Source organism: Cygnus atratus, chromosome 17, assembly GCF_013377495.2.
Source record: "Cygnus atratus isolate AKBS03 ecotype Queensland, Australia chromosome 17, CAtr_DNAZoo_HiC_assembly, whole genome shotgun sequence".
In the NCBI taxonomy this organism is placed as follows: Eukaryota; Metazoa; Chordata; class Aves; order Anseriformes; family Anatidae; genus Cygnus; species Cygnus atratus.
In genome coordinates, this window is record NC_066378.1 from 11830738 (window position 1) to 11853640 (window position 22903).

A 22903-nucleotide genomic window follows, 5' to 3' on the forward strand; every position below is an offset into this window, starting at 1 on the left:
AATTTTCACAATTCCCGTGTCCTGTCGCAAATTTGCTGCCTTGACTCACCTCACACATTTGCCAGCAACAGGTTCTGCTTTCAACAAGAGACTTTGACTCTCTGAAGGCAGAGAGATGGGTCTCCCTTGTTCCTTCTCCTACTCCAGGCTTAACAGAGGACGTAATATGTCTGAGATGTGAAGCACAAATCAGGGGATCTTCACACCTCCACTTGACCTGGGCTATTTAGTTTGAACAAAGTCAAAGCAGCCTCCCTAGCACCAGGAGGTGGCTCTGCCAAACACCCCCATCTTCCCAGATAGACTAAATAACAGCTGCCCAAATTATCTTCTCCCTGGAGGTCAGTGTGGGGTGACAGCAGCAAGTGGTTGTGTTTTTGCATGGAGGGACTCCAAGCCTGGTCCAGAAAAAGAGCTTAATTGCCTCTTGCGTTTCTCCTGAATCAGGGACATCTCTGGAGTCCAGCAGCTTCAAAGACACTTCCCCTGCACTCTATCATAACAGCATTTAGAAAGCAGCTTGAATTTCTTCCAGCTGGCTTCATGTTACAGAGATCCCTATCAGCACCCGGGAGGAAAGAATTAGCAAGAAAAACAAGCGTCTCTTAAACTTCAGAGAGGAAAAAAAATGCTAAGAAAATGGCCATGTAAAAAGCATAAATTTAGTCCAATGATGCCCAATGCGTTCATTTCCTAGGTTGTTTGAGGTAGAAAGCAGCCTAACGACTGGATTTTCTTGTGTCAGCCAGAGACTTTGAACGCTAATAGCAGGGTTTTATCGAAGCCAGATGCACTTGCACAGGTACGGTCTCTACGACCTCCCTCCCGGCCATTGGAAATGAGCAGGGCCCACCTAACAGTATTAACACCTGTGGAATCCATGTGCCTGGGGACGCAGGGAGTCACCGGAGCAGACAAGCCAACACACTCGGAGTTTCAAAGGCGCCCGCTTGGCTCTTCTTGCCAAATTCCTTTCTATCCCCTGCGAAGACTTCTCGTGGCTCTCTCTTCCCCCAGAAAAGCATCACAGTTGCAGACTTTTCCCTCTTGCCAGATCGAGCAGTCGGGCTCAGGGTAAGCGGTGGGAAAGCCTGGAGCAGGCAGCTCCCGTAGTAGCAGAGAGCTTCCCACACCCAAGGTGCTCCCCAGATCCCAGCCGGTCGGTTCTGTTGTGGTTATTGCTGAGCCGCCTCCTCCTGTGCAGCTGTCCCGCGCCCCAGCCCGAGCCCTGCAGCCATCCTCGGCGTCTTTCCTTTGGTACACAGACGGACTTGCTGACATGTGAACAAATCCTTTTAAAGAACAGATACCCTCCGTTTCAAAGAGCAAAGTCCCGCGGGCAGCCGGGGAAAACTGGCACAGGGCACGGACTGAATTTGGTTTTGCTTTGCACTCCCTGCGGTTCTTCACACGAAGGGAGGAGAACCGCGTGGCATGAGCTGGGGCTCGGGGACCAGAAGTCGGTGCCTTTGCATGTCAGAAACCATTTCCGTTAGCCAGCCTCACAAGCACTGTCTCTGTTTCTGTATGTGGGATCCCACAGTGCTGTTTTTCTGCCTTTTCTGATACTTTCTCTTCCCCTTTCAGTCTGCTGATGGGCCCAGCCTCTTAGTGGCTCTCTTCAAAGGAGGGCATTATGTTATGCCACCACTTCTCATGCTGTTCTTTTCTCCAGCAAGTTTCCATTATGACTGGAAAAAAAAATCTGGCAGCCATCACCTCTGCTCTTTGATGACCTTTGGTTGATTATTGAGATATTACTCACAGTTTTATTGTCTTCTCTTGCTCTGTCTAAATAAAAAGATGGATAGATACATAGATGGATATAAAGGTGAAGAGAGAGAAAGAGAGAAGGAGTAATTTGTGGTGATTAATGGCCCAAGCAGAGGCAGAAAGGGTGAGAAATTGCATCGAGCAGCACCAGTTTACACCTTCCAAGATACAGACTTGCTCTAAAACATTTCTAATTACCAGAAATCAATGTATTGTCTGCTTGGCTTTAGTGTGCAGCTAAGGGAAAATTCACAAGATGCAATTAAACCAAATCTTACAGCTTGATGTTTCAGCTTCCAAGAGTCAAAAAAGTGAGTTTGAGCTTGTGTAACTTCAGAGACAGACCTAATTTTCCCCTCTTGCTGAGAAGATTCACACAGCAACAGTGAATGGGGCTTTCTTCAATTTGCTTTATCCTGTGTGTGTTTAAGATAACCCTTTTTTTCCAGAATTTCATTTAGCTACTCATACTACAAACACAAGGACAGATGGTCACCAGATCAAACTTAATCAGCATTCTGTATGCTGGATTTCAAGCTTAGAAATTCATCTGGTTCTAGTAAAACACAGTCTGAAACCTGCCTGATGTTTAACTCAGCCACAGAATTGTATTAAATTTCTAAGCCTTCCCGATCCTTACAGGAGATTGAGAAGGAAACCATCAGGCATCTTTAAAAAGGGGTTGATTAGGAGTTTAATTATCAGATATCAAAATCTGTTCTGTTGCTGGTGTCTCACTGAAGAGCAGCATTTTTAAAAGGGGTCTGCAGTTCTGTGTGTTTCTTCTTGAAATTCACCAGGGCTATATGTAGCCCTGGAGTAAGAGGATGCAGTTTCATGTACATCCCCTTACACCTTGCAGAATTCAGGGTCTGACCTCAGCAGTGTGCCCTCTGTCAAGGCAATTTGAACCTTTTCCCCATGGCTTCTTCTCATTCCTGTTCTCATCAGACTTGCCTTTTCTGCCTCTCATTGCTGGTGGTAGGGCAGCAGGGCTGAACTGCTCACGTGTGCCCCTGTCCTAAGGAGCTGGTGCTGCACAGAGAGGACAAGCAAGCAGCTCCCCAGGGCTGAGGCCCATGGAGGAGAGCTTCCAGGTTTCATTGCCCTTTTAGGCTTCTGCAGAATAGGACACAGGTATCCAGGTGCATCAAAAGCCACAGCAAAGCCTCCTTTGCCTTAGTGAAAACAAGGTTTCACTCTGTGTCCTTAAATCCTCCGTCCTTCAAACTGGCGTGCTGATCTTTTTGCCCTCTTCGGAAACACGCAGCTATTTCATCCCTCATGCCACAGCCTGTTGGAGATGTGTGTACCACTGCATCGAACTCTGCTGCCTTTATTTGCATAACTGTGGCATGGGGCTGACTGGCTGGAAACCAAAAACCACTCCAAATGGCACAGAGGCGACAGCCATCTGTGTCTTTTTCACATTCGGTTTCATTGTTTTAGGATCAAATCCAACCGCTGCAACCTACAGTAACTCTACACTTCTCGAGGCTCAGAGCTTTCCATATAGCACGATCTGTGGTTTCGCTGTGGAGAAGCAAACCTGGAAAAAAACTTGTTGGACTGGATCAGAAGTATTTTAGTTAGTGCAGCAGGAGCTGCCAGTGGTGAAAATAGCACTCCTGGAGCATGAATGAACAGGGCGGTGTTTCCTTCTGTGCACGTTAGACAATTTAAGACTAACTCAGCATTATGCTTGTGCTGGACAGGGTGCTCTTGAGGTGTGTTTCCATTACCACGTAATAAATACGAATGTTTTTTATGAGATACCCGTGGACGGAAGGAATCTGGGGTTTGCTAAAGGTTATTTTGATGATGTATATTCAAAGCCCTCCTGTTTGGCATTAATTAGTACAACGTAGTGTTTTGCAATTTCCCAGCACAGACACATCCAGAGTCCTGCTAGGAACTGGAAGTGGCATCACCCACCACCCACTCCTCCACCCAGACAGACAGCACTGAGGCGATCCCTCCCTTGGATGAAGCTTGTGTATCCCTCACAGCCTCATGGCAAGGGGCACGCATGGGAATGAATGCACTCCATACTGAGGAAACACCTTGTGTAGGAGCTACTAGGGGAGCTAGGGTCTGCCCTTGCTAACAGCCAAGAGAGAAGGGGATATTTGCGCTTTTCCTGCCTGTTTTATCCTTGCTAGAACATCCAGGTATACAAAACGCACCTGCTGCCAGCCCCACGCTGCAGAGAGAACTTAAAGCTGTGCACCAAAGTGCCAGGTGATGAAAACTTTTGACTTGTGTTTCAATGGTACTGCATGGACCATACCTTAGCATAGATGAGCAGGCCCTGTGATAAGGAAAGTACCAAATGACACTCACATTCTCCTGCTTAGACATCCCACTGTGGTTAGGCCGACCCGTCTGTTCCTTGTACTGGCCTGAGGGTGCTTCTGCCACTGACGTTGGTGCACGGTTATTTTGTGTCCTCAGTGCAAAGTCTCTTGTTTGGTTCTTTCTCGTTGCTGGTTACATCTCGCCTTGTGCATGGGACCATTGGCCTCAGTGTTCTAGTGCTGGAGACGTTTCTTCCGTGTTAATTGCATTTACACGTTCAATTACCCATTAGCCATCAACTCGAGCAGCCCATATGGCGTGAAGGAGGCCCTTCCCAGTGAGTGAGGAATGCTTGGGACAGCTTGGAGCACAAGTGGGGCACAGTAACGGCCCCGCAGCCGGCCCCTCGGAGTGCCCATTGCACGGCCACTGTTGGAGCCCGTGACCACCACCACCATCCCCACGGCATCACAACCCCGCCGTGCGCTCAGCCCTTCCCAGCACCGTGGTTTCTGCCCGCTCTCCGCAGTGCCATGGCAGCCTTCTCTGTACCAGTTAATTGTCTTTTTATGCCTCCAGCCTCCCTCCAGATAATTTTTTTTTTTTAACTCAGAAATACATTTGTTGCAAATAGATGCCAGCAGCTCCCAGTGCCAAGAAGATGCGGTGCTCCTTCTGCTTGCTCTGTTTTCCAGCGAACCGTATCGTTTTGTGCTTGTTTCTCTGTGACCTTTGGAGCCCATTCAAAGTCATCTGCCTTTTGCTTTGATTTAATTTCAATCCAGCGCATGTTGCCAGCTGATTTGCTGCCTGTTTTTACACATTGCCAGCAAATCACCACCTCTTCATATTGTTTAGACAGCCATCAAATCTAGGCCTGCCAACTCTTTTTGTTAATGGTCTGGGAAGGCTTGGTACATCTAGCTGATGTGACCAGAAAGGGACCAGAAAGCTGCTTAATCCTAGCTAGCAAATCTTTAAAGCACAGTGTGGGACTTCAATGGCCAGAGCAGGGTCAGGCTTCACTGGGCAAAGCTTTTCCGTTGATTGGTGTGGACCCAAGGTCTGCCTGTACATCTCCTGTACCTCGCTTTTCTGCTGTGATTTAAAGATGATTTAAAGACACGTGGTTACTGGTTAGATAGGACTGTGTTGGTTTTACACAGCACAGTGAGTGCAGTGCTTGTCAAACATGGCCCACACCTCCTGGGCTTTCTGCTGAGATTTCACTTGTGTTCTTCCTTCTTCTGTTGGTTCTCTTCCCATAAATCACCAGAGTTAAAACACGTGAGTGTTCCACATGAGGTGGGGAAAGCCAGTAGCAACCCTTAAACGAAAAGTTACTCACGATTAGAAAACATTAGCGTAAACAAAAGCAGCCTTTTTGAGTTCCTTCTCCCCAGAGGCATGCCCTGCAAACACAACAGGGCTGGCCTGAAAAAAGGAGAGCAGGAGCAGCGTATTTACAAGCAGAGACACCGAGGTCAGTGCAAAGCTCAGTACCATGAGACCTTGCCCTGCAGATGTCCCTGCCCTTGCTCACCAGATCAGCCCCTGAAGGGACAGGGGCAGTTTGTGGGCTTAGCCGTTTGCCACATGGGGGTCTTTGCTGTCCTGCATTCAAGCCTGGCTCAGGGCTGTGGGCCATGTATGGGAGGGAGGTTTCTTCCAAGAGGGCTGAGCTGCTGTGGGCACCTGGGAGCCCCAGTACCTCTCACCCCAGCAGTTCACTGCCCCAGAACTGCTGGGACCTGCCTTCGCAGCCGTGGGGCTGTGGGCTGCAACCCCGGCTCGTTCAGCACTCCCTAGGGATGCACAGCCGAATACTGGGGAACTTTAATGTTCCTCCAGGCCGACAGAGCAGCCAGCAGGCTGCAGAGGTCAGGGGTTAGTCCTGGCTTGGCTCTGATACAGTCTTTTGAGCTGTCTGAACCTCAGACGCCCTGTGTCTACAGTTACACATCTGATCCTGATGGAAGCTCGTTTGGTTGCACAGCCATGTAACAGAGAGCTCAGTAACAGAGCATTTGCCAAGGCTTTGCATTGTGCACTCAGATCGGCACTGCTACCAGCATCCACGCTGCCAAGTCCTCCCCCACAGGTCCTCCTGCCACCCAGGGAGTCAGGCACAGCGACACGAAGCCCGGTAATGCCTCACCTGGGGGAGCACAGCACAGCCAGCCTGCCTGGTTCACAGCCTGCTGCAGGCACATCTCAAACTTCTCGTAAAAGGCTAAAGGAAAAAGGCACCACCAGAGCCCTGGGGCTGGAAGGCAGCCTGGGACGGGCCCATCTCTTGCTGTTCCAGTGCCCACATGTGGCCAAGCTCTGCATCTTTTGCCTTCTTGCATCCAAGTGGAGGGCAAACTCTTTGCAAAGAAAGCAAGTGTCCTCTGCTGGCTGCAAGCAAAAAATGCATGTGGTGATACCCGGGCTGGGGACAGCATTGGAGTAGGAACGTTATGTAGGGTTTGCAACCTGACTTGTTTTAAAGATGGACAATAATCCAGCTGTGAAATGAAGCTACAAGCCGGCTGCTTGAAGCACGCAGTGTGGACAAAGGAGGGGTGTCAGGGTGTCTGTGCCTTCAGGCTGGGAGTGCAGGGCAGGGTGCAGCCCTTCTCCCCGAGCAGTTCCCCCCGGACATCCCGTGTAAGACACGAGATGTTGCAGGTTGGAAGGGGCAACTGCAGGAGAGGGACAAGAGATCGGAGGTGCCCGAGGCACGGGAGCGGAGGAACTCCCCAGCAGCATGAAACCCATTTCGGGCAGTCCCTGCAGGAAGGACGCGAGAGCAGGGGCCGGAATCCAGCATGCGCTTGTGCTCTGCGTTTCTGAAATAATCCCTCAGAGATCAATGGTGTTTCACATCTCTCCCCATCTGTTCTTAATCTGTTCGCTTGACAGATGCCAAACCACCATACCCTGTATGGAAAAACACAAAACAAAATACAAAGCCTTCTATCTCGTGTAGTTTTGTTCAGAAACGTTCCCTGGAGCCCAGCTCTGTTTGTGCCCTGGCCGTGCATGGAGGCCCCCAGAGGAACCTGCAGCAGGGGCAGATCTGCCACCAGCGGGGTTTTCACAGCAAGGCCAGAAAAGGGGTGGCCAGGGCACAGCCTTGTGTCTGACAGAGCAGCTTTGTGTTCATGCAGTGATTCAAGCTGGTGAAAATCTACTGCTGGCATCCCTCTAATGCCACGAAGCCTCTACCAACACCTCGGTCCTGTTACTCCAGGTGCTGCAGGCTTGCACAGCCACTGCCAGTCCCGGCCAGGCAGGAGGTGTGTGGAGAGAAGGGATCTGCCTCGCTAAAGGTCACAAATCAGTGGTAGGGCCAGATGGAAAATCAGTACTCTGGACCCCCTAGGGGTTCCTGCCACTTGCTCACACAGCCTTTCCTCCCAGCATTATCTCAGAGTTCATCCCTGCAAAATCTGCTGAGGACGTGAGCAGCAGCATTTTAATGGCATCCATGAATACTTTATTTAAGGCTGAGACTCAGCGACTGCAGCACTGTCATTATCATTGGCTGGACCAAACCATCTCTGATAATAAATAATACAGGATTACTCCCAGCATCTAAAAATATCCTATCTTAAGCTGTTCCCATCCTCATCCTATCGATCAGGAGGGCTGAGTGTTTGCAACAGTTTATACAGTAAATGCAGTTTAACTTTCTTCTCACCAAATACTGCAAACTGGCTCTTTTCAGAACACTGCCATGTAATTTACAGCTATATCACTAACTCCTTAATAGTTGCCAGGTTCTTTGGAGCCCTTTGAAACCAAACACAATAGAAAGATGTGAGCCAACACTGACCACACGTTTCATGTCTGCAGGTTCCTACGTGCCTTTTTGGTCTTTTCAGCAAGCAAGCTAATGGAAACAATTCTGTATCTTCAAGGTGGGATGATGAGGTTTCAGAGTTCCCCTGACTAGTCACAAGAGAGAATTGATGCAGCTCTACAGCAGCCAAATGTGAGTGCATCTCTGCATCTCAGTTTTACCATTAACCTCAGGTAAGAGGGAAGGGATGGAGAGATTTCCTCTTTGCATATAATTTGCTTAATCAGTCTGAAACACAACCCTGCCAGTCTGAAAACAGGTTTGAAACAGTGACAGTTAAATGCCTGTGCACTTTGTCCATTACCCCCAAGAAAGGAGTACTTACGTAAGGTTTGGATGAGCAAAAAGGAAGGCTGGGGGAAAATGGCACTATCTTGGGCTGCTAACAACATCCCATACGGTGCTCTGTTCTGATACTGCTTCACACTAGCATGTTAATTTATGTTAATTTATGTTAAGATAATAAATGTATTGTGGTTTAACAACGATAATTTATGTTAATTGCTGAAATGTGCTAATATAAATAATTATTAACAGGACGTTAATGAATGAAAACATCCTGTGCCTCCCCAGTTTAGTAAAGGTAGGATTTGGGGTGAAGGAGTTCCTCCTGGCTAACCTGGCATGTTTCGCCAGTACCTCCCAACTCCCTGAAACATCAAGAGGAACATCAGCAAAGAGAAACACAGTATTTTTAAAATGTCTTCACAGCAGCAATCATAATAAAAATACAAACCTGAGGTTTGTAAAAGTGTAGCAGTAAAACCACAGACATCTTTACAACTCCCAGACACACAGTGCTCCCCAGCAGCAAGCACAAAACCCTCCCGAATGCAAGGAGCAAAACTATAACTGCAGAACAGGCCTAATTGTCTTACAGCCTGGAAAACAAACAAACAAATGAAAACTATACATAACACCAATGTGCAGGTCATTTCCATTCACCGTCAGGGAAGATAAAACAAAATCCCTTCATTTTTCCTCACCTGGAGACCACAGACAGGAGTTGTGTGGAAGCAGGATGCTGCACCTCTAGGCCAGTACCTGGTTTAGGTTCCCAAAGCAAGCTCAGATCTTTGTGCTGTTTCCTGATCATTTAAACCCATTTTCTTTGCAAACCAGATTATAGGCATCTGTACTTCCCTAGCTAACAGTAAGCCTGTTTCGTTCATGGGAATAGAGATCATCTCTCTCAAAATGTGAGGCAAGCCCTCAGGCAATGTAGCTCAGCTTCCCAGTGTGCTCTGGCAGGTTATTTAGTATTTCCATGCCTTGAATCTCCCATCTGCAAAAACGAATGCCGTATTCCTCCCACCCTTTGTCCAACAAGGCTTAAAGCTCTTCAAGGTGGGCATTTGCTTACTAAGAGGAGGCAAGGGGGAACTGTGGCAGCAGCGGGCTGGCTGTGTGCAAGACATGCCTGACCTTGGGCTGGCTGTGGGACTGTGCGTGGAGCCAGTGGGTGATTCAGTGGGACACAAAGCGTTCAGCAGGATTATAAAGCACAGAGAGTGGTTGCGGGAGGAGTTTCTGGACCCCCTGCAGTTGTTTGGGCTAGCACTTTCTTCTGTGCTTGACTTTGCTCTCGGGTACAGCCAGGATCTGGAGCTCTCCACCTGCCTGCCCGCCTCGCTGGGGGAGGCATCAGCCCGCTGACCCCAGGACCTGCTGAGATGATGGTACCGATTCAGCTATCGACAGCTTCAGTGACTCGTCTCTTCCTCTGCCATGGAAATGAACCCATGTGGTAGCAATGATGGGAAATTACTCAGAGGAAAGAAAAAAAGCTCAGTGTAATCCAGGGCAAAAAGTCTAGAGTAAACACAGCCCCGGCCTAGCACCGTACAGCTGTCACGTCACATTGCAGTAGGTTTCTTGATGCTGATGATTTAACGATTCTTTGGCCCAAGGGTACATCTCCCACTGCAAATCTGCTTCTCCAAAGCCGCTTTATCACTGACCTGAAAGGAAGCAATCACGGTCTGTGTGTAAATGTATGTGATGAGAGTTAATGCATGGTAATAGCTGCAGCACATCTAGCGGGTTGGACAAAACGGACAAGGTTCTCTGGCTGTATTTTGCTCCCTGAACATAGAGGTCACTGGCCTTTATCCTGCTGATACGTGATAGAACCCAGTAGGCAGAGCCTAGGCATACATACATAAATCTGTCAGTGATTGCTTGTGCACTTAGAATAGATTTTATTTTATTTATTTATTTATTTTGGAAAAGCCTTAGAAACAAAAATGCAGATGGCACAGGTCACCTTTTGCCCTAGAAGAAAAAAAAAAAAAATTTGGTCTTCTTTTACTTACTAAGTATTCACAATTTGTCCTTTGTCATTTGTGGACAGATTGTCTAAGCTCAGCTGTGTAGTTGAAGAGCTTTTTGAAAGCGGTTCTGGGCCCTAATCACACCGTTTCTAATTGAAATGGGAACCCTTGCTCCCCAGGTCCCTGGGAAAGGCCCGTATAATTGAAAGGTGGGGACTGCTTTTGAGATTGTTAGGATTTGTACAATCACAGAATTCTGGCTAACATCCACCCCACGAATTAGCACTGAAAAATAACAGATTTTCTAAGTGTGTGCTTGGTAAAGTGCAGAAAAGGGAGCTGATCCAGCAAGGGTCTGCTGCCTTCTCCCAGGCAGCAATTATAGCAATGTTTTACAATCAGGGAGCTGGTCAATTCACTTGCACATTTAATGGATGAGATAAGGGCAGCTTGCACTAAATTAGCTTTCTGGTGAATGTATGATAGATATCAAGGATGCAAAGCCCTTCTGGCTGCCTGCTGCTGCGGGGAACTGCCTGCGTGTACTTCCAGAGCAAGGCCAGGCAGATCTATTTGGAGATGATGCTCTTGTACTAAAAACAAACAGGGATGCTCCTGAGCATCCCACTATAGAGCAAATGACTGCTTAAGGCAGCGGGGGCCAGTGTGCTGCCTCTGGGAGCCGGCTGATGACCACGCTGTGCTCAGCACTGTTTCACCAACAGCGAGCCATGCTGCAGCAAAGTTGCAAGAAGGATCTCGGTGTTGTGCCTCCCTCCGTGCACAGAGGCATGCATGCGGCTCACGGCAGCCTGCTCCCATCCTCCAGCCCTGGATCAGGCACCTCCTGGATCCTGACCCGCTTTCTCCAGTTCTGTTCCTCAGTAGATGCCTGAGCCTCCATCTCAGCCCCTGTCATTAGATGCTATTTGTTTTGCAGCAGGAGGCTTCCTCTTGCACCAGGAACCCCACTGGCCTAAGTGTTGTGGAAACAAAGGTAAAACAACAATAACTAAAACCAGTCTCTGCCTTAAGGAGCTGGCAGCACCTCCCTTATTTCTTTCAACTGCTGTAAATAAATGCGTGGTAATGGCACTGTTTTCCAGAGGACAATAAAAGGAACTGTTGTCGCTGCCTGACACCGACTTTTCCTGCCATTCAGTAAGTCTTCCCCTCCTTCTCTTAATCTTAATTTTGTTAAAGATCAGATCTCATCTGATGACTGCTAATTATCTTAGAGGCTGTTGGTAAGATGCAGCGGAGGGACCGAAGGCAACGTGCCAGCACAGCGCTGTGGGAGGAACGCTGGCCTGACCGGTGTCACTGCCACAACTGGGGTATTTTAACTGATGCTTCCCCAATAGGATGTCTGATGGCAGAGGTACTAAATGAGGACTAGTATACACGTGTCTCTTACACGCACTTATGTACATTTGGTTCTGATTTTTGGAGTCTTCCCTTTGGATTTGTGAGGGATCGCATCACCCTTCAGATTTTAACATTTTGGTTGAATTTCATCCCAGCTGTTGTTCCCTTCTCTGCCCCAAGCTCTGGGAGAGGCTCTGCACAATTTTCTTCCCTCTTCCCGCTCCCAGTATCGCGCTGCTGCCAAGAGGAGAGGACTCATGCAACCTGCAGGCTGCCTGCATGCAGGGGGTGCCAGCTGCTCCGGCACCGTCTCCTTTCCAGCGGGGTGAATGTGAAGCTAATCCCAGCTTCTCGTCCCAGCCACACTGATCTAGTTAACGGTAACGCCTTTGGCTTTAGGGAGTGGAGGAGTCTGGATTTAGATCTGCATCACCAGAAGCAAAACCCGGCCAGCAGTGTGTGCTGGTGTCACAGATGCATGGCAAAGTGAAACAACATCCACATGCAGCGTCCCAGGAGAGGTGACGAACCCCTTCTGCTTCCAGCCTGCTGCTGTCTCCTGTCCTTGAAATTTGTGCTCTTTAAAAAAGCAAGTGACAGAAAATAAGGAGAGAGAGGCACCTTAAAAAACAAATAGTCAGCAACAGGGAGAAGATACACTGCCTGTAAGGTCCTGGAAAATCTCTGTCCCTGCTCCTAGGAAGGCCTGGAGAGCAAACCCAAGACTACAGAAAGCATGGGGTAGGAGGCAGATCATCTGAGTCAGGTACAGGACAGCATCAGCCTTGCCCCCACCTCTCCCTGACATCTTCCTACACTCGTCTCCCATTAGCTAATTAGCTTGGACCTTTTAACGTGCACATGGCCCCTCCACCAAGTACACAGAGATTTCCACTCATCCTTACCCAGCACTGCTGGGAGCCTCCTGCCTGCATGGGCGTTACACTGCCTGCTCAGGCTTTGCAGCCGCTTGGTTTATTTCTATATATAAACTTTGGAGATGCTTCCAGCACGGCCCGGCCAGCCCCCAGAGGGCACGCAGGGCTGCGTGGTGTGGAATCAGAGCGTTTCTCCAGCTGCCCCCAGGCAGACTGGCCAACCTGAGCTTAGCAGCAGGGTACTGGCAGTCCGTGCAGACGCTTGCATCCCGTCAGATCCAGGCAAATCCACCGCTGCAGGGAGTTCCCCGCTCTGCAGAGCCTGACTGTATGGTTGAATAAGCCATGAAGGGACAGAGGTCTTTGAACCGACAGCCAGGACTTGGAGGTCCTCAGATCGGGTGGCTGCTTACTGGATTTCCTTCCTGATCCGGTCAAATCATGGGAGTCAGATCTGGGATTTATCTCAGTTTCCTCATCTGACCCTGGGGTGGTTGCTTAGAGCCCATCTGTGAAAGGGTGCTTGCGTTTTTCAGAGGAAGCTGTAACTGGGAAGCACTGACAATTAGACAACAGGCATGGCCACAGGCAGCGCAGGTAGGGCCTGGAGGACTGCTGCACAGCAAGTCACAGCTGTTTGTGATCTCTGATTGAGATTTTACTGGAGGGCGCTCCTATCTCAAGGGCCTGGATTTACCCTTTGCCGGACTGGTGATTTGCATTTCGAGGACAAAAACCCTTGGCCAAGAGTTGTGGTCAGGGCCTGAACTTCCTCCCCTTCTGCAACGAGGAGCCACTGAGGACAATCAGCTGTACTAATCAGCACCCCCCTTTTCAAAACTTTAAAAGAGCTGTGCAGATATTCATGGCACATAATTACCAAGCACCCTACATGACCAAGATATTCCCATTTTGAACACGGAAGTGGAGCAGCTCAGCGTGCCGCTCACCTGGCGAGGGGCAGCCGATGCAGCTGCTGAAGCAGAGCCACAAATCGGGGTGACGTTTGCAGGCTGAAACCTCACAGAACTGAAAACTTCAGAGAAACCAGGGGGCATGCTGAAAAAATGGCACTATTAAGCACTATTTCTAGTTCATTTCTAAATGGATGTGCTTTTGTCCTTTTGTTTCCAACACACTGTCGGGTTGCAGGCGTCTCTTTCTCTTGGCTGAACGTCACACTCCCAAGGGCAGTTCATAAAAAGCAGTTTCTGTCCAGCAACACAGCTGGGGGGTTCCTTCATCTGCGTTAGGTTATTAGGGACCCATATTGAATTTAACATCCTCCCGTCTTCCCTGCCAGGATGAGTCAAACAGCAAATGCATTTCTCTTTTGGCACGAGTCCTAAGTGAATCAGCTCCTCAGACCATTCCTTCATCACCTAACGGGATCCTAAATTAAGAGTCCACCCTGTTACGGCCTGTTTTATATAAAAAGCTGGATGGATCTGAGATAAAATGGAAGGAGAACCATGATCGGGAGAGGGCTTGTTCTCCGGCTCTGTCTGACCTTGCCAGCCTGTCTGCACAGCCTCCTCTCTGCCCGTCGTTTCACTCCTAGATTCCCACTTAAAGCTTATCCATTTAAAACTTATCCTTTGCTTTTGGTTTTAGTTTTGCTAACTAAGAACTAATAAGCCTTCTGAAAAATATTTCCCTCTAGGCAATGTCGTGCTGCATTTCCCCCAGCTCCAGGAGCCGCATGGTGCAAAGCACACACAGATCATCCTCCATTTGCTCACGTGCAACTGAACCACTGAAGGGCTCATAGATCCATCAGCTTGCTGCTTCGTGCTGAGTCTGGTTTGGGGTAAGTCTTGAAATATATATATTGAAATATACCCAACCTGTGTTGGGTATGCTTTTTTTCCTTAGAACATTATCAAGTTTCTATGTCTTTGTCCTGAAGTCCCCTGTAATGAAGTATTTCTTTCCGTTACAAACACAAAAAAGCCACAATCTACATGCAATGCAAAGCTTCAGCTCTCCCCGTGTGTTCCCAGGGGCAATGTCCTGAGGATGGCCAAGTCCCCGACTGCCCCAACCTCACTGCGTTTCTTGGGTGTGGGGGGTTCTGGGCGTCTGCCGGTGCTCACATAACTTGTGTGAGCAGACAGAAAGACGATGATGTTACTTGGCCTCATCTCACGTGGCTTCGTGCAGCCAACACAGATGCACAGCACAGACATCCAGCGCACAGCGCTGCGCATCCTGGACCTGCCCAGCAGGTGTGAGTGCAGCTCACGCGCGTGTGTCGGTGCAGAGAGCAGCGCAGAAACACGGTGCACGTGCAGAGGTGGGCACGGAGCGCAGAGCCACCCCTGGCAGCACGCCCATGCAGCGGTCCTGATGCAGCTGTGCGTATTTCGGGTGTCCTGCAGCAAAACGCACGCACGTGTGGCCGCCGGGAGCTACTTGGGCGCGCAGGGACAGGTGCCGACACGTACCCAACACACAAAAGTCCCCCGAATTCAGCTGCTCTCCTTTGTTCCCCCGTGCGCACTGTCACAGTGCTGCAGCGCACGCGGCCCCGTTCCCGCCCGCAGCCTGCACACACGCCCGTGCACGCGCGCCCCGCTGCAGCCACGCGCGAGCCCCCCGCAGCCGCCGCGCGCTTCCCGCCCCCCGCGCGCGCCTCCCGCTCCTCAGCGCGCGGCCCAGGCGCGCGCTCCCCCCCGCGGGCGGGAACGCGGCAACGGCCGCCGAGCCGCGCTGCCCCCCCCCGTTGCCATAGCGACGGGCCGGGCTGCCGCAACCGCACCTGCGCCTGCGCCGACGCCCCCGGCCCCGTCCGTGTCCCCCCCCCCCCCCCCCCGCCGCCGGTGAGCGCCGGCCCCGCGGGGCGCTGGGCTCCGGCGGGCGCCATGAGCCGCGGCTGAGGGCTGCGCGCTGCCGGCCGCGGAGGGGCCGAAGGCAGGTGAGGGGCGGCCGGCGGTGGGGGGGTGGCGGGGCTGTGGCTGAGGGGATGCGGCCCTAACGGCTCCGCGTCCCCCCCCCGCCGTCGTGAGGGGCTGAGGGGAGCCCCCCCCCACACCCGGCCTTTGTGAGGAGGCGGCTCCGGGGCGGGGACGGCGGCGGCCCCGGTGAGGTGAGGAGCGGCGGCGTGAGGGGGCCGGGCCGGGCGCTGTAAGGCAGGGGGAGTTGGCCGGGGGCTGGGCGGCTCCGCTTCGTGCTCCTGAGCGGCGGAGGCAGGCGGCTGCCGGCTCCTTGCTGCCCCTCGGCCCCCCGGCTCTGCTGGCCGGGGACCTCCGTCCGGGTGCCCCCGGCCCCGGGGAGCCGCCTCCCTCCGTCCCTCCCTCCCTGGTGGCGCTGTCTGGAAGACGCAGCTCGGCCCCGCCGTGGCTGCCGCCCCCCGCCCCGGGCAGGGGTTTTGCTTCGCAGCCTCCGGCGCTGCCCTTTTCCTGGTAAGGCAGGAGCAGGTGCGTGGGCTTGGCGGGTGGGGAGCAATCCTGGGCTGAGACGAGCGGGTTCCTCCCGAGGGAACGCCTGTCATCCGTGGGTCTGGCAGCAAAGAAATGCGGCGCGCCTTCAGAGATGGAGAGCTGCCAGCTGCGGGGAGGCTCTCCCACCCGGGGCCTGGGGTGGGACGGGGGAGGAAGGAGGGGCCCTGCCTCCATGGGTGACAGCAGCGGGGTGTGAGCTTGGCAGCAAAATTGGGCAGAGCCGAGCCCGTGAAGGTAAATGAAAGCCCAGATGCCGAGGCGGCCTGGAGGGTGGAATTGCCCATTTTGATCTGCATTGCAGGTGCACAGGAGGCACCCAGGGTACTTGTTGGCTTTGCCTCGATGGTAAGATGCTCAAGCTTAAAAGGCTTTATTGAGGCTTTGGCAATATAAACTATGCTCCTCAACTTAACAAATAAATAAACAGATAAGACTAAATACAGTGCATTTTCTCCGTATAACTTGCTCGTTAGTGAATGTAATCCTGTAGTGCTTTATTGTGACTGAACCTCTGAGGGAAGCTGGACATTTATGCTCTTAAACAAAAACGGACATTCATGGTCTTGAACTGAGCATCGCTTTTGATTTGTTTAAGGCTAGCATTTTATGAACGGATAATAAAAGACTTGTAATTATGTGAATGTTGTGCTGAGGTTCCAGCAGTGATTTTTAGTGAAAAAGGGCCATAACAGAGGAAAGTATCATCTGCTTAAGCAGAAAATATTGATTATATAATATGTAGAAATGTATTAGGAAATTGGCTAAACTGATGCATAACTGCTTGTTTTCATGCTATTACCATACTTCTGCTTTGTGTATCTGTAAAGTTTCCGCCCCTATCGCCTTAGAAAAGACAAAGGCCTCGTGACCAGTCCAAATGCTCTATGCAGTTTTAGGTCCAGCGGTTGCTGTAAACTCAGAAATAGCAACCTTATTTCATTCCATAAAGCTCTTTCCTTTACTTAAGATTCCAGGTATAATTGCATGCTTCTAAGGTTTCTATTTTTTTTTTTAATGTATTTAAAATGTATAATTTTTTATCATTGTAATTACAAAAATCAAACTGTTCTTCCATGTGCCGTAATTCAAGGGGCTGTAGGTATTAAGGACAAAATATTTGTTCATTCAGATCTGCCACGTTAGTGGGTCCTTTAACAGCAGCAGGGAGAAGAAAAACTCCTGTCCTATTATTGCAGAATGTGAAGCATAATGTACGGTAAAATGTTTTTGGAACGTTACTACAACTGTAGCCCCTCTACTGTACTGTTTACAAACTAGTTTGCCTTTAATACCATTAGGCACTAATTTCTAAGTGTGTTATTGCTTTTCCATGCGTTAAGAAATTGAGTTTTAAAATTGCAAAATATTAAAGGGTTGCTTTTATATCCTCAAGATTCACAATGTATTGCAATGCTTACTTGTGTAAACAGAATGCTGTTATGTAATTCATTTTTTGCTCAAGTTCATGTTTAACCTCATTTTTTGTAGTAAAAAAAAACGTAGCAAATTGTAGTTGACATCTTTCTGAAATAGTTCATAATGCTTGAGAATTTTTTTGCTGACAAGTAACAAGTGACACTATATATTTGTGTATCTGTGTATATGTGTCTGTTAGTAACTAACAGCAGTGGGTTTTTAATGAGCAGCGACTTACTGAAGAAATCCCTGTGTCGGGTAGCTTACTGTTGTGCTTTAGGGGAAATAGGTGTAGTCTGAGTAGACAAGCGCATAGATCTTCCTTGTTTTCCTGCTGCTGGTTGTTTGAAAAACAAAGTCACAGGTTGAGAAAAGAAAGACCTAAGGGTGTTGGTGTTGAGAAAAGGCAGTCGCATGAACCATCTGTGGTCTGGCTGTCTGCAGCTTTGTTCGTGTCAGTTTGCTGCAGCATACAATAAAACATTGCGTGTACTTGGAGTGGCTGGGAGACATAGAAAAGCACAGGCTTGTGCGCCTTGTTTCTGCTTCCACGCTGTCGGCAGTGCAAGCATGCTGCAGTCAGCTGGTGCTGGGCAGCCACCAGCAGCGTGGGCAGGCCAGGCTATGGCAGCGCTTGTCCTGTCCCTTGGAGACGTGGTGCTGAGCGCCGGGGTGGAGCCCGAGCGCGGCGCTTGCCCTTTGTTCGAGCAGGAGGCTGGCTTCCCTTTGCATCCGCAGCATGCCAGAACACTCCCGGCTCCTCTCGTGTGCGTGCGTCTAAGGCACCACCTGAAAGAGCGACTGAAGATGATGAATGCTGTATTTCGGAGAGCCAGGTTTGAGTGTTGGTGCTCAGGTGCTGCCTGCTGTACCTCGTCTCCGATTCCTGCACTTCTTCGAGAGCCGGCATCCTTTATATATCTGGTTGTAGTATCTTCAGTGAGCGTGTGCCTGATTTGTCTCTGTGTTCATTTTTAAATGATAGCAAAATTGTTTTTCTCTAAGTGAAGCTGTCCAGCAGTCTGATAATGGGTGTCGGTCGGTATCTCCATGGGATCAGTGAGTAACGTTGTCTGAGCATGTTGCACCAGCTCGTTTCCCTTGATGATATTAAGGAGCATGGTATTATAAATGGGAGCAGTACATTTACATGCTACGAGAAGTTAGAGATGTGGCAAATCTTTTCTGAAAACAATGTATTCTGAGTGTATTGGAATATCTGCAAGCTGGTTTTAAAATAGTCTTTTTTAAAAAAAAAAAAAAAAAAGCCTTTTATTTGGATCCCTTTCCTTCCTGGTGTTGAGGAGCACGTTTATTCTCATTTCACTCCTAGGAAAACTTGGGGTGTTACTTGAAAATATCATTAAAATATCTTGCTGCTTGTCAGTCTTAATTATGTGGGTGAGAGCCAGGATTCAAGATCAAAGTTATTTAAAAGTATTGCTTGACTGAAAACTGAAACTTTTCATGACTTCCACCCAAACAGAACAGCGCCTGCCTGTAGAAAGGCTGAAAGTTCACCAGGGACGGTAGCTCCCGGTAATCCGAGGCGGTGCCCAGAGGGAGGGCACACAAGGTGCCATCGATCACACTGCTGTGGGGCAGAGGTGTTGCACTCAGGAGGTGTCTGTGTGGAAAAAGCCTGAATGATGTCGTTAGTGGCAGGTTTCCTTTGTAACACAAGTATGTGTGCTTGTTTGCTTTCCGTTCCTCATGAAAACTTGATTCAAGCTCTGTTAGCCCTGCTGTCTTCCAGGTACCTGGGTTATGTAGGTAAGAGTACAAGGTACCTAGGTCTCACCATCATATTATTTAATAACAAATCTTGTACTTTTTTAAGGGGAGAACTTAGACATAGGTAACCACTGCCCCTAGATTCCTGTCAGCAGCAGCTCTCAAAACCTTTACTTCAGCAAAATGGAGAGTAATTTTCATCTGTTTGATTGTTCTCAAACAGTCAAATCGATGCCTTAGGAAAAGACTGTCACAGAATGCTTTAGAGAACAAACATACTCCTCGGCCTGTTAAACTTGCCTGGAAAATTGTTGTTTTATTCTGCAGAGCAGTTCGAGTAGCTGTGCTCTGCAGCTGGGTCCAGCCAGTTCTCTCGACGCCTTTCATCCCGGGTGAACTCTAAAAATCATGCCCTCTGCTGTCCTCGCAGTGGGAGCTCAAGTTTGAGGCAGTGCCAGGAGCTGCCCATCCCACCCGCCTGCCCTGCTCACCCATTTCCCCCTTCCCCTTCAGGTGGCTGCAGTGTGAACCCCTCAGTGAAAACCAGTCAGTGGGAAGGTGGCTCTGTGTCGGCGGGACCACTTCCCTGGCCTGCAGCACTAGGCAGTCCGGGGCAAGGTGGATTTGGAGCATTTCACAGATGTGGCAGTACACTTGCTCAGTATATCCGAGTGGAAGCTGTGAGGCAAAGTCGTGGCTAGGCTGGAGAGCTGAATAGTTGCACATCTGCATTGTGGCAGGTTATTTTCCTACTAAGTGGGAGGGGAAAAAAGTCACTTATGTGAAACCAGCCATAGTAATTGTTTTGGTTGGCATTTCATTAAGCCTTTAGAACTGGGACATTTTTAAAATGACACAAATACATCTTCTGTGACTTCCTTCTGTGATTCACGCACCGCTTACTGATCATAGAGAGTGAACTCAAAAGATAACACAAAGTGGTGTTCATAAGGGAAAAAACTGACTTTTCCATCACAGTATTATTTCTAAGCGTGAGTTTGGAGTTGTACTTAACATATCCTTGTACACCTCCCACAGGTGCTATACAAGGTGAAGTCCTGATTTAGCTTTAACTGAAGCCGGAGAACTTAATGGCTGTGAAAGTAATACGATCAGAATCATTCTTACGTGTAACACTGATATTATGTTAGTGTTGGGGGGAATTGGGAGACTAACTTCCTTTTCATTGCCCTTCTTACAAAAGAAACTGGCTTTAGTAGAAAGAGTAGTATGTTTCTTTGCAGTATTATAACCAACCAGTTGTGATTGGGGTGCGATTTGTGAAAGCTTTGATGGAGGCTGTATTACAGTGACAAACTCCTTTCTCCCCAGGGTGAATGAAGGGGTGAATAAAATAGAAAATCCACTCATCAGGAGCTACTGATGAGAGCCTGCCTGTTCTGCTAAATTACCCCTTTACTCATGAGGGGTTTTAATATAACTTTAAAAAAAATCACCGTTAAAGAAGAGTATTGTTTTTGAAGTAATTGGTGATATTTAGGTGATGCCTTCCCCATTTCCCTGATGCCCAACTTTAGTCATTTTCAATGTCTTCTGCCAGAGTAAGCCCTTTCTTCTTGACAGCCATAGCATCGGTTGCTATAGCGTCAGGATACCTTGGTAATAGTCAGAAAATACGTAGGTCTAAAATGCCGCTGCAGGACTGCTTCTCTTTGATTTGATTCTCTTCCAGTCTCTGGCATGGCAGCGGTCTCACTGTTGACTTATTTTTAGTCTGCTTCCACTGTGACAGCCCCGGGGTGGTGCGGTCTCAAGGACGGGGACTGCGTGTGTTGTCCCTGTCAGCCCTCGTGGCTTCACGCAGGGCAGCGTGTAAGCAGTCGGTGGTTCCTGCACCACCAGCCTGTTAGGTTAAGGCATCTGGAGGAATGAAAGCATTGCTGTCAGAGATGTGTCCTCTTAATTATTCTTCCTGCTGCCATACCCACTGCTGTTACAGTAACAAAACAATTTTATTCTTTTTACTAGAATATTAAAACTTTGCTTCCTCGGGGATATTCAGAGATTCCCTGTAAAGAGTCTTCAGAATCCCTGATCACAAAATGAAGAGGAAACAGGGCAGAAAAACTACCCAGTAAAACAACATCAAAAAGTCTTAGAAGTAGAAAGGGTGCTGAGAACCCCTTCCTCTGGGAGGGGGGTGGCACATTTTGTCTTTGCCATCAGCTGTCTCCAGGAAAGAACTAATTTTGTCTGGCTTTAAAGACATAAACTAAAAGAGCGTGAGAACAATGTCCTGGGACCACAGTTAGATGCGGTAAGAACTGATACGCGTTGACACAAAAGCACAGGAATAGGGTCCAGAGTTGTTGCTACGAGCTGTGCTGCGTACTGAAGGTGGCTGCAGTGGCCTAGAGTGTAGTCTGAAAGGCAGGGCCGGCTTCAAGAGCTGCTGACTAGTGAACGTGGTCCGGTCTAATGCACAGGGGCATGGGGAGGGGTCATAAATCTGCTCCTGTGTAGCAGGCTGTCTTTGGGCTGTGCTGCTGGATCTACATCGGTAGACATGCAGCGGTACTGGGTCGGCAGGGCAGGTAAAGGAAATGTCTGAGCAGAAGGACACTCAGCAAAGCCCTCGAGTTGGCTGTGGAGACCGCAGGCTTTCTCTGTGTTCCTTCGAAACAAGCTGACCAAACACTTCGCGGATGGCATAAGTCTCTGGAGATGGCAGAGCTGATCTAAGCAGAGAACAGCTAAGTGTCCAGCAGTTGGGCATTTTATCATTAGAGCTACATTACTGAGCAATGTTTGGTCAGTTCAGTGACAGTCTGTAAAATGGGGACTATCACTTACAAGGCTCTTCCGAGAGAGCCCATGTCCTTAATTAGTTCTCGAAATTGTATTTTGTACAGCATGCAAAAAGTGTTTTGGCAGCTTTTGTCACATTTGGAGGGGGCAACAGCTAGATACCAGTCCAGAGGAAAAGGCTAGCCTGCCCAAATGTCTCTCCAAAAAGACTTGGATATTTGTTGGGAGGGAGCTGAAGTGGTTCCAGGTGATAATTGCCCCATCTATTTTGAAGGAGATTGTTCTATTTTGTTCAGTGGATACCAAATGGGAATGAAAAAGTTAAAATAACTGTGGTCGGTTGGGCTTCGTTGCAGTAGATTCCTTTAGACTGTGTCTAAAATCATAGATTAGCATCTCCCTCTTCTTATTTTGCAGTGAGATATGGATATGCTCTGATGTTGTGCACCGGCACCTAATAATACACAGCCAGAAAATTACACTCATTTCATTGAAATGTTTTGAATTCTATCCAAATACTTGAGATCAGAAAAGGCCTGGAGCCTGTTCATCATCTACAAGGTAGGATTTGGCTGTTAAAATGTTAGCAGTTGTTTATGGTGAGCATGTGATGATGTTGGATATTGGAAGCTCTTGTTCCTTTCTTTTTATTTTAAATTTAAGATGTTTTTTTCCCTTTTTAAGGGCGCACACACTCAGGAAAGAGATGGAAAAGTTCCTTTTTAGGGTGAGCTTACAAGAATGTTCAATTACCTTCCCGTAGTAAAGAGAAGATGAGGATTTAGGTGTAGCAGGGATTAGTGTTGCACTTCACGTTTCTGAAGGAGTGCTGCTTCATTCAGTTTGTTCTCCCAGACTGTATTCATAAGAAATTTTAAATCCACTGCTTGGGGGGCTGTCTCCAGATCTAAATCTCTAGCTATATCTAGAAATGTTTTGTAGTGATCAGGAAATGAGAAATACTGTATGTTTAAGGGTGGAATGCAGGACACCATACAGATAAAGCTTTGCGACTGTGACAGGTTGGAAACTGGTTTTAGTGCTGGTCTTCCTGTGAACCAGGTGTGTTACCAGTGCAGCGTTGAATACTGCGATGCCCAT

The 22903-nt window shown here is 48.9% G+C and overlaps 1 protein-coding gene across 1 annotated transcript in view; it reads left to right on the plus strand.

The window, feature by feature from the left end:
- Positions 1-22903, plus strand: part of CCDC92 (coiled-coil domain containing 92) — a 44973-nt gene that overhangs the window by 13406 nt on the left and 8664 nt on the right. Inside the window, exon 3 of the mRNA XM_035564943.1 lies at positions 14104-14250. The gene's annotated coding sequence lies outside the window, so the exon portion shown is untranslated. The remainder of the gene's footprint in view (positions 1-14103; positions 14251-22903) is intronic.